This window comes from Drosophila yakuba, chromosome 3R, assembly GCF_016746365.2.
Source record: "Drosophila yakuba strain Tai18E2 chromosome 3R, Prin_Dyak_Tai18E2_2.1, whole genome shotgun sequence".
NCBI lineage: Eukaryota > Metazoa > Arthropoda > Insecta > Diptera > Drosophilidae > Drosophila > Drosophila yakuba.
In genome coordinates, this window is record NC_052530.2 from 20,619,238 (window position 1) to 20,633,909 (window position 14,672).

Below are 14,672 nucleotides of genomic sequence, written 5' to 3' on the forward strand. Positions count from 1 at the left end.
TTATTTAAAGTATTTATCAAACCTATGTATGAACATAAATAATTGCTGTCTCGACCCGTAATTAAACGTCAATTAACAGAACATTGATTATTTCTGTTTTCATAAGGTGCTTTCAATATGTTGACTCTTATCTGTAGACACTCGATTGAAATGTTTTTTAAACACCTGTCTTGCCAGTGTCAAAATAAAACCTTAAACTGCCGACTTTAGACGCCGAAATTATTGTCTTTTTAAATCGCACAATCACACCTTCTTTTGCCGTGTCTCCCTTATTTTTTGCCTTCTTGTTTGTGGCCGCTTATCTGTGCTTATAATACGTGTACATTTTCGCTGCGTTCCATATCTCGGTGAATAACTTCATCAGAAAATTAAGCGAAATATGCCTGGCACCTGCCCCCGTGGGCATAACTCAATAATCACATCAAATGTCGCCACTGGACTTGCAGCCGTGCTCCCTCCAGTTGCCCACTTCCTGGAGCAGCGGTCGCAACACCTCCTTAAGAGGTGTGTCCACTGGTCTCCCTGGTCTCGCTGGCCACCTCAACTCCCAGATCTTGGCTGCCCAGCCTTTTCAGCTCCCCAGTTCCCCAGCTCCTCAGCCTTTCCAGCTAATGCCGCACAGCTGCGCGCCATTTAAGTCGCTGACAAGTGTTTTGCCGGCATCTCCGGAATGCGACGGATACGGTGGCGAGGTGGGGAGAGCCAAGGCCCAGAAAGAATCGCCTGCTTCCATGGTTGCTGCTGCCACAGAAGCCGCAGCAAAAAGTGGCAGCCAACATTGCTACCAATTATGCGATAAGCGAGAGGAACACTCTTCACAGCTGATGCTATTTTACCTTACAATTGTGAGAAAAGTTTGGGCAAATACAGTGCGGGTTAGCAAATTAGATTTTCTGGCTGGTTATCTGGTTTTGATATTACACTAAAAAGCCTTTATTCGTTCTATGTTGAACACTTTAATGGACTCCATTAGGCATTTAGTTGTGGGCAAACAACGCATAATTGCACATCTACAAAGTGTGCAATTATACGGCGAGTAATTGGTCAAAACAAAATTTACATAAAAGCATAGTTGTCTCGATGATTTTGCACTATTATTAAGAGTCATTAAAAATTCGCTTGAAATGTATACAATTATGAATGCAAAATTGGTAGAAAATTCATGGAAGTTTCCATAGTTTTGCATTAAATTTAAATTGTTTCGCATTAAATGCAGGAGACTACGTAAATCCAACCAAAGAAAGCAAAAGTCGCATCGGCATTTACGCTTCCCACACTTTTCAATTAAAGTCTACGTTTTTTTTCGCACTTTGCCAGCAAGTTCGTGCAACTTGCAGGCGAACAACGTGTTAACATGGCCAAAAGCGGTGGGAGACTCGGGACTCGGGCTAATGAAGTGATTAGACTGCGATTTTGCTGATGTTGTTCGCTTTAAGAGTATACGAAAAAAGCATAATAATAATGGAAAAAAAAAAAAAAAAAAATGAAATTGGATGGGGAAAACTAACAAAAGGCCGCGTGCGCAGCCATCAAACGAAACGAAAAGCGTGCAACTGCAACAAAAACACCGGCAAGAACAAGAGCAGAGGAATGACCTTATATTGCAACTGCAAGTCAAACAAAGGGCCGCTAATGGGTGGCATTGAGGGGGGGCAGGAAGGTGTAATCCCTGCCGAGGACCGAGCACAGAAAACCGAGAACCGGTCGATGCCCATTGCCCAGTGCCCATCGCCCAGTGCCCATCGGAGTACGCTTTCCGAACGGAGCGGCTACTGCGGGGCAATTGGGCCAAAAGCATAAAAATCAGTCAAGAGTCGCCTTCGCCAACTCCGCTCAGCATTAAAAGCGACAAACAAACAAACAGACGGACACTGAGCCAAACAAAAAAGATGTATTCCCCATAAAGATAATCACAGATATAATGTGGGATTTATGGTACTGATAGGCATAAATGTATATCTTAATATTTGAGTTGTAAAACAAGGCTTGGAAACACAATAAATCAGACGCGGAAAAGTTTGTGACGATTCAAATATTTTCTTTAAAAATACTATACTTTTTATTTTTGATAGTTTAAAATGTGGGATGAAAATGAAATGTAAAAATATATGAAATTCCTTATCTAAATTGGTATATTCCCACTTATAGCTTAAATCAATTTCGTACCTTCGAGTTCTTAAAGTTATAGAGCGAACTTTTTAAAGGTAATACGCTTGAAATTTCTTGCTGTGGACAAACAGGAGTGCAACTCCCCAACTGGGAATGGAAATGGGAGTGGGACTGCCGACTGGTGGACTGTAGACTGGGGAATACGAATGGCACTGTGACTGGGCCTCGTACTCGAAATCGCACTCGCACTCGCAGTGGAGCTGGATCTGGATCTGGACCTGAAACCTGGACACTCGCATCCAAAAGGCCGCCCGTGCGAGCGCAGGCAGCGCTAAAATCGATTTTCTCGCAAACTTGGCCAGGACGGGCAGCCGCAGGCCAACAACTACTCGCTGTCCTCGGCCCTCAGTGCTCTGTCCTGCTCCACATTGCCCCATTCCCGTTGCCATTCCCATTCCCACTCCCAAGCCCACTTCCATTCCCAATCCCAGTCGCAATCCGCCTGCTCCTGCTCCTGAGCCTCCTGGTATTCTGGCTGTAATGGATATGGTCGAGGCGCGCGCGGTTTTCGTACCCGAGATCCTCGTGGATTATGGGGGTATACGGCGTTTGACCATCAAAATGTAATGGTCAAAAGGAACAACTTTTGTTTGCTTGCTTAAAGCTTTAAGCGGAAATATGAGTAGTATATCTTTAAACAGAAACTAAGGAATATTGAAGACAGCTTTTAAAGAAGAGTCACATTTTTTATGAGATGTATCGTTTTTGCTTAAATCGTTTTTGAAACAAAGAAAAAGTACTAGGTATTGCATAGTCGTAAGTACGCTCCACTGTGCCTCACTTACTCGTTAATGATGATGCCGCTAATGATGATTCCTTTGATGACGACGACGATGATGATGTTGACGATGCGGATGATGATGGGGATGATGCGGCGACCACGGTTTCGCTGATTTCGCTGCTGGGGTCTGCTGGTGCAGCTAAAATTGCAAGTCAAACTGTCGTCGCTCGGCGTTGTTTAGTTGTTTTACCCGTGGCATGGCGCTGCTCCTTCCTTCTCACTCTCAGCCTTCTCTCTCTCTTTCACTCTTTCTCCGCCTTGGTAATTGCAATTGCAATTTTCTCCAACTGCAGCAAGTCCGGCTCCTCGGACTTCATAGCCATCGTCATCGCCATCTCCATCTGCGGCTCCATCTGTGGCTCCCGCTCATTCTGCTCCTGGGGGTTAGTAAATCTGCAAATTGCATTCGACTAGCGAATTTAGTGGCAACCGGAGTCAAGTCCATTGCTCTGAGTTATTTAATTTGGGTTATAAATAAATTTGTTTAAAGCAATAATTCGCTTTCCGCTGCGGGAAGGTAACAAAAAAAAAGGGAGGAAAGGATAGAGTTTGCTGTAATGTTTGTTTGAGATCTATAAAAATTTTGGTTTTATTGGATGAGCTTATGCCCAGAATGCTTCCTACTTCATAAGTTTGATTGATTACATTTAAGCATAGTGTGTTGAAAATATAAGGGAAACACTAAGTCTACAATGGCTTTTAGTTAAGACAAATATTTTGAATAATTACCAAACTAGTAATAAACGCAAACATGATTCTCGCTGCACTCTACATCTTCGAGAACACAGTTCTCTTGAAGTTTCAAACCAAACAGCAATTTATAAATGCAATAATCAGTTCCGAGTGCCACACTCACTCACTAACGAATGGTACTAATTGAAATCATATTGCATCCACAGACTGCCGGTAGAGTGGGGTCTTTTAGGGCGGACAGAGGTGCAGAGGGTGGAGGTGGGCTGTCAGGAGGCCAAACCAATTCCCGTGAAGAACAACATAATTCGAGGCCAGCAGGGATGAGGGGCAACTATGTGATATGCTGCTGCAGCAGTGCAGCATCCAAGACGAGAATCTACAATCGAGCATCTAGACACGCAAGCAGCAGCAGCAGCAGCAACAACGGCAACAGCATTTGCATTTGGCCCGGACAGCAATTACCGGAGTTGGCTCATGATGTTGGCCTCATGATTCTCGGCTGGCCTGAAGCCTTTGCCACCTGCTTGTCTGGGAAATCTCTGGGTGTCTTCCCCTGCCCGAGACCCGTCATATTTGCAGACGCGGCCAAGATAATAGCACTAAAGATGCAGTTAGGCAAACTTCCAGTCATTACTACCGTTCATCTACATTTGTCTGCACTGCAGTTGTGTAACTTTAGGGCCTTAAGCGAACTTCTTATAAATTTAAATTCCACAGTATCTTCTTATCGTTATGTGTGTGCTATCATCTTGGCCGTCACTGTGGCTGCGTGTGTGTTCCCAGCAGCTTAACTGACGTGACTGTCAATAGAGGGATGGGAAAGTGCGAGGGGCATGGGACGGAGGAGCGCTTCGCGTTTTCATGTTTTTCAAGTTGTCTGCAAACGACACCCAGCGACGTCGCCTTTTGCACTGATTTTTGCCTTGGCGCTGCTCTGCAGGCTCATCACAGAAAAACAACAACAAATCAACAGCGGCGGGGGCATCAATGACAACCAAACAACAAGCAGCAAACAAAATCACGAATGCAAGATATGCCAGATGTGTCCGACTTGCAGATACCCATGGTATTACTTGATACATAGCTCTTGAAATTGAATATCTGAAAGATATCATTGTATCTTATAGAAGCAATAGTAAGGTTTAAAAGAATTGATTTATAAGTTCTGCATTTGATTGAAATTTCCAAGTTCTTAAGCTAAAATATTAAAGATGTAACTATCTGTATTAGATCATAAAACACCTGTTAACGTTTAGACATCTAGAAAGCCAATATACCTTGTGTATCCATGAGATACAAGGACGATGATGACGACGACATCGTTTTATGGAGGATAGACCTTGGGCTGCATCTTGCAACCCTTTAGGAATCCCTGAACCCATTCCATGCCATATATCCTGTGTATATAAGGATGGAACCCGCATCATCTCATTCAAAAAGAGAGCTTTGCTGCATTTTTCCTACTTCCTCCGCTGCTCTTGTTGCTCTTCCTGTTGTTGTTGTTGTTGTTGTTGCTGTTCCTGCTGCTGTTGATGTTTTTGTTTATTTTGTGTACCGAGTTGTTGTTGTTGGTGTAGTTGTTGTTTTTGCCATTGCTTTAATTATTGTTCCGTTTCGTCTGGCATTTGCCGCTGCACTTTTTCTTCATGTTTTTCTGTTGTTTTTTCATCAGTTTTTGTTTTGGTTCTTGTTTTTTTGTTTTGTTTTTTATTTTGTTTTATTGCAGTTCTTCTGCATTTCCAGTGACGTGGTGTGGGCGAAAGGAGGGGGTGAAAATAATACAATAGGCGCACCGAATCACTTAAATCATTCACAGCTTGGGGCGGATGTGTAATGGATACGGCTGATTGAAGAGGGAAATAGTCATGTAGTGCACAAATGCATCAGTTTCTGCAGGGTTTTGTTATTATCGGTTATTTTGTTGGCTCTTCATCACTATATATGATTGGAATTTTCATAGATGTGTATAAACGTGTATAATAATTCGAATATTTAGCATTGTTTTCTAAAACTAGATATGAAAAGGTCAAAACTACTCGAATAGCCTGATTTAAATGTGTCTCTATAGCATTCTCATAGTTTCACTTGGTCATAAAAGTGAGTTTCAAACTAATTACCATGCTTAGAGAAGAGACAGAATCCCTAGAAATTCTAGTACCTGCTTGCAGCCAGGTACCTGTTATCGAGTGCCCACCGTAAGAGGCTTAGTCCAAAAACCTTATGCTGCACTCTGCTCAATTGGTTGCGCTCCACTCGCTTGATAAGATCGCTGATCCATTAATTCGTTTCGGCGCTCTGTTATTTTTTGTGATCTCTTACCCAAATCCTCTTTTTTTTTCGACAGTGAATGATGCCAGTTGGTGATTCATTTTCGACTTTTGTGCGATTACTCCTCGCATTGTTTGTTCCGTAGGGGGGAGATTCTCGCATGTAATTATTTTAAAGCGTTTTCCACTTTTTTTTTCATATTTTTTTTTGTTTTACTATTAAATGTCTGTGGAAATGCAATTGCAACGATGCTGCCGACTCTCACCCGTGAACTTCTAAAATCCAAAGCGAGACCCAACCGCCCAAAAACATTTCACTTTTCTTTGTGCCAAAACGAGTAAAAACAAAACTCACAAAACACCAACACAAAAAAAAAAAAGAAAACTCGAAATGAAATAAAAGAAAAACACAAATAAATGCAAAAGTTCGAAGCCCCCGGAACTCTTTTGCCGCTTACTTTAACTGCCACGGCAAAAGGAGCAGCAACAGCAGCAGCAGCAGGAATAATACAAAATAAAAGCCGAACGAAACGAAATAAACAAATCAAAATGGAAGAGGACGAACCACGAATGCAGCCAGGACCTGCTGGAGTTTTCCAGGCTCCTCGGCGAACTGCAACGTTCCAGATACGTTCCCATTGCAGCACGGGGAAAAATAATATTGGTCATGAAAATGTCGGAGATAGTTGATTCAAAGGAACTTGCTCAGAAGGCAGTATTTCTAATACTTATGAAATACAACTTAATTTTATTTCAACACGTATTCCATTATGATTATAATTTAGAAGCATGGATATCTATTAGCGCCTAAAAGGGTTAACCAGTATTTTTTCTCTGTGCCGTTGTTAGCCATTTTTGTGTGACTTAAATTGCATTTTATTTCTGCAACGTTGCAAAACATTTATTTACTTTCATGGTTTGTTGAGTATTTGCCAAGCCACAAGGAACTACTGCAACGAAACGACAAGGCATGAAATTCGCCAAGGATAAGCACGATGATGATGTAATGATGACGATGTGGCAGTGGCAGCGGCATAGGACGACGACGTCGGAGTTTCAAACAGGCCCTGCGAACAGGAACTGTTGACTGCTTTTGAACTTGTGCGTCGTCGTCATCGTCCTCGGCAATTGCATCCTTAGACAATGACGCGTCCATAGAAGGCGGCAGCAGAATGAGTTGAATTCACTGAGCTCCAGACATTTTGACAAGCGACAGTCCTCATTTTTTTTTTTATAATTTTTCCGTATATTTTGGCGGTTCGGCAGGGGTGTGCTTTTTAAGTAGCAAGCGGATTTCGTAAAGGGCTTCGGATTGTTATTATATTCATTTTTTGTTGTTGTAAATCCCCCTTTTCAAAAGTTTCTCTTTTCAACATTCTAAATTACGAATTTATAGCAAATGATTTAGACTTTTGAGCATAAAGTATTATTTTTAATTGCGAAAATTCTTTCTCTTTTAGATTTCGAAGTCCAAAATATTGATGAACTCAATTTTACTATTTGACAAATTGTAAGTATCATTCTTTATTATTTAGATAAAGTTTTGGTGTTTAGTGCATATTTTGCCTTGAAAAATTTGTTGTCGGGCGGATTACTCAGATGAAGATTTTTCAACACGCCGATCGGATTGAAATTGATGAGGCCTGTGCCCCGAAAGTTGCCTCTGCTGCCGCAATTATGCGCTAATTAAATGCTACATAATTTTTTGAATGCCGAAGACAACTAAAAAATGCATAACATATGTTGTGCAGCCCGAAAACGCTGCGTTCTCCAACTGAACAGCCGTCTGGGTATCTCAAGCCATCCAAACCAAACCAAACCAAACCGATGAAGAAGCCGGAGAACCAGAACCAGAACCACCGCTTTCATGCCCTGTGTCTGGTCTGGGTGAATTGTGGCCTCATGCCTCGGGCTCGGGGCACAAGAAACAATTTTCAGTTGGGGCACACACAAAGAAAAACGAAGCATCAGAGTCAGTGGCAGTGGCAGGGCAGTGGCTGTGGCAGCGGCAGCCATAACCATAACATGTTTTCTTATTAATTATAGTTTACGCAATGCAGGGGACAGGCCGAAGACAACAACAGTCACAGTCACTCAGTGATCGAGACTGGCTGGCAGGAAGCTCGACTTGACCATGTGCTCCTCCTCCAGTTCTTCCTTCTCCGGCTGCAGATCCTCCTCTAAAAAAAAGAACTAAAAAGAAAAGAGTTCACTTAATTTGACGCACAAATGTCAGTCACAAGATGTTGTTGAACCGCGTCAGTTGGTCGGTTGGTTGGTTGGCTTGGAGTTTTTTTTCGGTTCGTTCGCCTTCACAGCCCGGCTGCCTGTCGTTACTTTAGTTGTGAAAATAACTCAATAACTAATCCTTTTTGATGGTAGAAAAAGGGTTGGTTATTTGCCGAGGGCATTTGGGTAAGTCAAGGCGAAGCATGTGGCAAAGAGGCTTCACTACTCAGCTGAACGGACTTGACAATAAAAATTATCATAATTATATTTAAATTAATATGCAACAAGGCCCGAAAAGAAGAAAAATAACCCAAGCCGGCAATTTCCGCGCGCCGGACAAATTACAGGAAATGCCAAACACCAAAGGGGTGCTTCTAGCGGTGTGTGTTTTTGGTGTTAGTTCACAAACTGTTTATATTAATTAGGAACCCGGAGTAGCTTCACACTCCGCATATTTGACCATAGAAGTCGCACCCACGCGGCTCCATATAAGAGTCCATTTATGACACAGCCTTCACGGAAGGGCAACGTATTTTTATATGACTGTTTCAGTTGAATGAGTTCGTTTTCACACCTTTCAATCAATGAAATAGAAACATACACTCAGAAAATTTAAAGTTTCTTTAGTACTTTCCATCAGGAATTCAAAATGTTCAAGCGTTTTGTTAAAGAATGTCTTTAATACAGTTTCTCGATAATCCCGAGCGAGCTTAATGTCATTATCGCTGCTCAAACTTCATCTATTGGCAGTCAAGAAGTTGCTAAGCCCACCGACAGACTGAAGGAGACTTTAAGCCCCTTTCGACTCGGTTCCAGCCAATCGGACGGACTGAACACTGAACACTGAACACGATGGTGGGGCAAATTAATCTGGGAGCAAGACAAATAACCAAAAACTTGTAACAAATGCGCACGACATTAATTATGCAAACCAAAATAGAAACAAAGAAGAGACAACAAAGCGGACTAAATTGTTCAGTTTGCTTTATCTAAATCATGAGCGGCATTTTAAAAATCATTAATCATCGATGCTGATGATTCAGGCGACGTGAGCAGAGCAACTCGAATTCGATTCGAAATTAAACAGAAATCGAAATAGAAATTTAGCATAAGTTATGCCGAGTTTGAAATTAAATAATTAAAATCACATTGCTGGCCGTATGTTGAATTAACTTAATTATTTAATTTATTCCCATCGAGTTGTCATCAAAAATGCAATAAAAAAGCCGAAATCCGTAAACTACAAAACATTTGTCAAAGCCGCCCGCTCATCGGGCTGAAATTAAAAATTTGCATAAATTTGCAATTGAATTGCACAGAGCGTGGGAGTCGACAATATTAGTTTTTAATTGCCATATAAATTATAAATAAATTCACGCTTCTTCCGCGCATTTCCACGCATTTGAAACGCGAATAGTTTGCATAAATTATACCACTGAATTCTGCTTGAGTGACTGACTGACTGACTGACGGGCTGACTGACACCTGGCGAAAGAATTGCCCGAAAAATGCATGACAATGCAAATTAATTAAAATATTTATAAGCTTGTACCGACATGCGAGAGGATGTGGTACAGCTAATTGATAATTAAATGAAAAGTGGGCAGTGGGAAAAATAACTAAAATATTTAAAGATTAGTACATTTTTTGGATAGGTCAATATTAACTTTTGCATGCAAAGCAAAAAAAATATTATTAGTTCCCACACTAAGCAACACTTGCCATTTAGCTCTGGGCTTCATTAGTTTAACCTCTAAAATTGTTTATTATTTATGACTTTCATTAGGCTTAACTGCTATCCCCTTTTTTCAATATTTACAAGCATTTAAGCACTAAATAAAAAACAACTAAAACAACAAATGGATAAAGCTTTGTTTACATTACGAATTTCATGTTAGATTTATTGGGTTTTTCGTTTTTATGTCATTATTGCTGCGGGGATGGTCTATAATTTATTTAATGATGCTTTTAATGTGGCTCGATTGGAGTTTTTGTTTTGTTTGGTTGGTTTGGTCGACAGTCATTTTCGCTGGCCATAATAATGGTGTTTAGTGGGGCTTTGGGCTATTTGCATTGCATTTTACCCACCATATGCATAATGAGTTTAATTGTCGGTTCGTTACTTAATTGAATACATTAATAACAAAAGCACCGATCGCGCTCCACAGCGATGTGTGTGCTTATGTGGATTACAGGCCGAACGAACAACTCTTGACATTTAAGCCCCGTTTTCAAGTCAAATTAAAAGCAAATAAAAATCCGGCGACAGCGGACCACGTTGTTGCCTGTTGGCTGTTGGCTTCACATACATGGCTAAGAGTCAGCGATTTAGATAGCAATAAAATGCAGCTCACCTCACTGAACTGCACATGCTCCATTACCAATTCAGAAATCTTTAGGCCGTGCGGCTAGAGAGCAATGGGGAATGGGGAAGCATGTTGCAACAACCACGTCAACAACATTAGAGGAGTCACGAACTGCGGCAGGAACACGCTGCAGCAGCAACAGCGCAGCAGCAACCGCAGCAGCGACTGCAGCGAGAGCAATATCAAAAGCAAATGCAACATCGGCAGGAGCAGCAGCGGCAGCGGCAGCTAAATTGTAAACATAAACAAAACATTTATGACTATTTACAGTTGAGCCCAAGACTTGAACTCCAACTGCCATCGGTTTCCATTTTTTTTTTTTCGTTTTTTTTCAGGGCGGGGGGCTCTTGTACGTGAGCAATATCTCTAGTTGTTGCTGTTGCTGCCGTAGATGTTGCTGATGAAGTTCAATGAGTTTTCGGGTGTGAAAGGGTCAATTGTGTAAATAGAAACGGAAAACTGTGAACAGCAAACACACAGCTACAACAACAGCAGCAGCAACAGCAGGAGCATAGCAACTAGGCAACCGAAATCGAACAGGGAAAACATAGATGAGGAAAATGCAGGGGAAACAACGGGGTCGAAAGAACTCATAAAAATATCACACGCATATAGGAAAAGCATTTGCGATAAGCATTGCACTATGCAAACAATCAGGGACAAATACAAACAGACAACGAGCACACACAATCGGAGTACCTAGAACCCAGATACAGTGGGCACACGCATAAGTGGATTTAGAAAGAGAATTTGTCAAGGGTCTTTGACACAGGTTAAAAGATTTAAAAAAAGCTTAATAACTTAACAAAGCTTTTTTGTGTGTCATGTGCATGACCAACATACTTTAAAGATCGCTTAAATTATTTTCCTAATTTATTTAAGAAAAATATATTAGCGATTTCTGTCACTTAGCGGTCAATCACTGTTAACAATAAGGTTCAATTGCCATCGAAACTGGGAGTGGGCAATAGATATAGAGAGAGGGTCATAGGGTTTTTATATTGAACCAGACAGACCGTCGCTTTTTTTATGATGCAATTAAACATTGTGTTTAATGCATTTGTAAATAACAATAAATAAAAAACATTTACTACAGCAATCACGATAATGCAGCCAGGGGCATTTCAGTTCGGCGGGGGTAGCGATAACGCGATAATGAAGTTGAAGTTTCGAATGCCTCTCACATGGCGAACTGCTTTATTTGCCTATTTGCCTACAGGAAATAAAATTGCCATAAAAACCGCTGTCTCTGTCCAAGCGCGTCTCATAAATGCATATAAATTATGACAGTAAATACGATGGTGGGTGATGGCGCGGTGCGGGGGGACTTTCAGCGGTAACTGAAGCTCATCTAATCTAAGCCCGGCCTTTTAGACCAGCTGGTTGAGCATTTGACGAGGCAATTTCGGTTTTATTGCAGCCGTCAATTGTCATTATAATCGGGCATTTAATGGCAACTCTTTCAGTTCAGTTGTGGCCCACATGTTTGCTCCTCGCTTTTTTCTCGATTTTTCAGAGAAGGCTTCTGCTAATTGATTTTGAAGTGTGGGCTTCCATTTGACATGCATAATCTGCATTTAAGTGTCTTGGGCGCCAGCGTTGACAATTGACATGGCATTAGTTTCGGGGTGAACAATAAAAATTAATCCTAAGTGGCTTTGAAAATATAACGAATTTATTGAGCTCCACTGCCAATTCATGTTGTACCATTTTTGAGATGGGATTTATGACTTTATTGCTTTGAAATGCTGTCAAGGGATTTATTTGGATTTTCTTCGCTTTGTTATAGTTGCTAAAATTTTATAATAATTTGCTAGAAAATTGCGATGCAAGTTAGATTTGCTTTGTTTACTTACCTTTAAAATACCTTGAGCGCAATAGAAAGATTAACTGAATACATTTGGATAATGTTTAAGCCTGTGCCATTTAGTTACTCAGTATTTAATCAAAGGTTTGCTCGTGGCTGTCGAGTTTTATCAAAGGTTTTCCGCACTTACGAGCCATTTACATATTTGACTGCCTTCAAGGGGTCGTGCGTTAGTCCTTTATCCCGCAGTGCAATCAATGCAGTTCCCCCTTGGTTTTTTATTGCCTTTTTTTTAGTATGTGCGTGGCAGGATGCAAATGCAGCAGGATCAACAATAGAGCTGTCAAAGATGCAAATGTCGAGTGTGTGCGTTTTTTTTTGTCCCAACCTCTTAGTAGGGTTCTCAATCGATTCGCATCCGCAGGCTACTTTAGGTCTTTCATTGTTTTGGCTAGCAAAACAAAAAGCAAACCCCTTCCCATGCGTGTGAGCCTGGGTTAATTGAAACCACTCGCAGAGAGGGCTCAATGTCACATAATACTCAATCAAATTAGGGCTCAAGTTGACTCAAGTAATTAAATCTAAAACCAACAATTGCCGCACTTGAAACCCAAGAAGAGGCAGCCACGGCACGCACACACTTCGTGGGTAAACTAGCCGTAAATAGCAACAATTTTCATATTAATTTTCATAATTTTCCAATGTTGACAGCAGAGTAAACACAAATACACGTTGGCAAACAAAGGGCAAGGAACGCCAGGAAAGGAAAGGAGCAGGAAAAAAATGTGTAAGGGATACTCGGACACAGGACAATGGGGGGTAAAACACTGAACCTTGGTCACTTGTTGGTCAACGGCAACCTGCTGTGAGAATGTCAGAGTATGTATATATGTGTGTGTGTGTATCTATGTGGCGACAATTTGCCTAATAACACTGGGCCAAAAGAGCGGATGGGCAGGAGATCGGGGGTGTTTGCCTTGCTTTTCAAACCTATTGGGCACCCCGTCTCCTGCCTTGCGGTTAGTTTGAACTGTTGACTTTGCGGTGAGCACTTTAAATTGATTAAGTTGAATTTGTCTAGCGGCGCCACCGCCTTGCGGTCTTAACCCACCTGTGCCCCAGCCACCCCCCAGTCCCTTAACCCATCCATCCCAGTCAGATACTTAATGCCACACAAACTGCAGCTGCTCTTTGATTAATTCATGTGTGGAGTGCGGAATGGAGGAAAGGAGTCTGCTCTGCGACTCTGTAACAACTCGTGAGACATTAAAACACTTGAATGCCAAAAAACTTTGCAGCAATTTGTGTCGACTTGGCCAGAAGGAGTTTTCAAGCTAGAGTTCGCGTTCGCGCTCGACTTTTGCTGAAGCCCCAAACTCTGACTGTGCACGCGAAAAAAATTGTTTGGAAATTAATTATTAACTTCAATGTTTTCATTGTACTTTTCCATATACTAATGTTCTCATAGGATATTACAAAACCTTTTAAAAATGTGTGGGATAAACTTTTTCGTTTTCTATAGTATCTACTTATTGCCAGCCCAAACTTAATGCTTTTTTCTCCCTGTATCCCGTCACTTTGTTTGGCTGACTGGGCTGGCAAAAAAAACTTTCCAAGTCAAGCGTTGAAATTAAACTTTAGAGCGAAATTGTGAGTGCCCCCAGACAACAACTAAAGTTACAAGTCACACAACAAAGGCAGTCAAGTGAGCGGACAAGAGCGCATCCTGGCAATACAGGGACAAAAGGGGGCAGCTGACAATGAGTTGAGAATGTCATCCCAGACGAAAATTAATTTTCCAACGCCCAGAAAGAACACACACCTCATCAACTTTGTCATTTTTGCGTATTTTACTCTTTGCTCCACTTAAAGTTTTTGCCCCTTAAAGCGGTGCTCACCTTGTCGAGCGATTTTTGTGCAACGTCATTTCATGCTTGAACACGACGAACTGACCAGAAGTTGTAAACTGTGTTGCGAGGAAGATGGCCCCAAATGAAACTTTTGCTGGCCAAACTAACCACAAGATTCCTCTGGTCCGACAGTCTGCCAAGTTATCCTCTTGCCACCGCCACCTCCATCTCCAGCCCTACTTTTAGCCAACACCACCCGATTGTCCACTCCTTTCACGTAACTCCACTCTCTACTCCTCTGGCAATCATATCAAAGTGTCAATGTACATGGTCAGGCTGCCTTGGACTTGCACTTTGCATTTGGTCAGCACGAAAACAAACTCAAACACGAGGAAAAAGTGTTGTCCAAATCAGGGGAAACTCATGATACTCTAGGAAACGTTTTAGAAAATATATCACATTACTTTTAATTACGTTTAAGCTAAGGATTTTATGTAAATAAATACTCTA

The 14,672-nt window shown here is 41.5% G+C and overlaps 1 protein-coding gene across 9 annotated transcripts in view; it reads left to right on the top strand.

The window, feature by feature from the left end:
* Positions 1 to 14,672, top strand: part of LOC6537706 (sterile alpha motif domain-containing protein 5) — a 155,442-nt gene that overhangs the window by 1,515 nt on the left and 139,255 nt on the right. For all 9 annotated transcript variants that reach the window (XM_039376426.2, XM_039376427.2, XM_039376428.2 and 6 more), the window contains exon 2: positions 7,371 to 7,420. The gene's annotated coding sequence lies outside the window, so the exon portion shown is untranslated. The remainder of the gene's footprint in view (positions 1 to 7,370; positions 7,421 to 14,672) is intronic.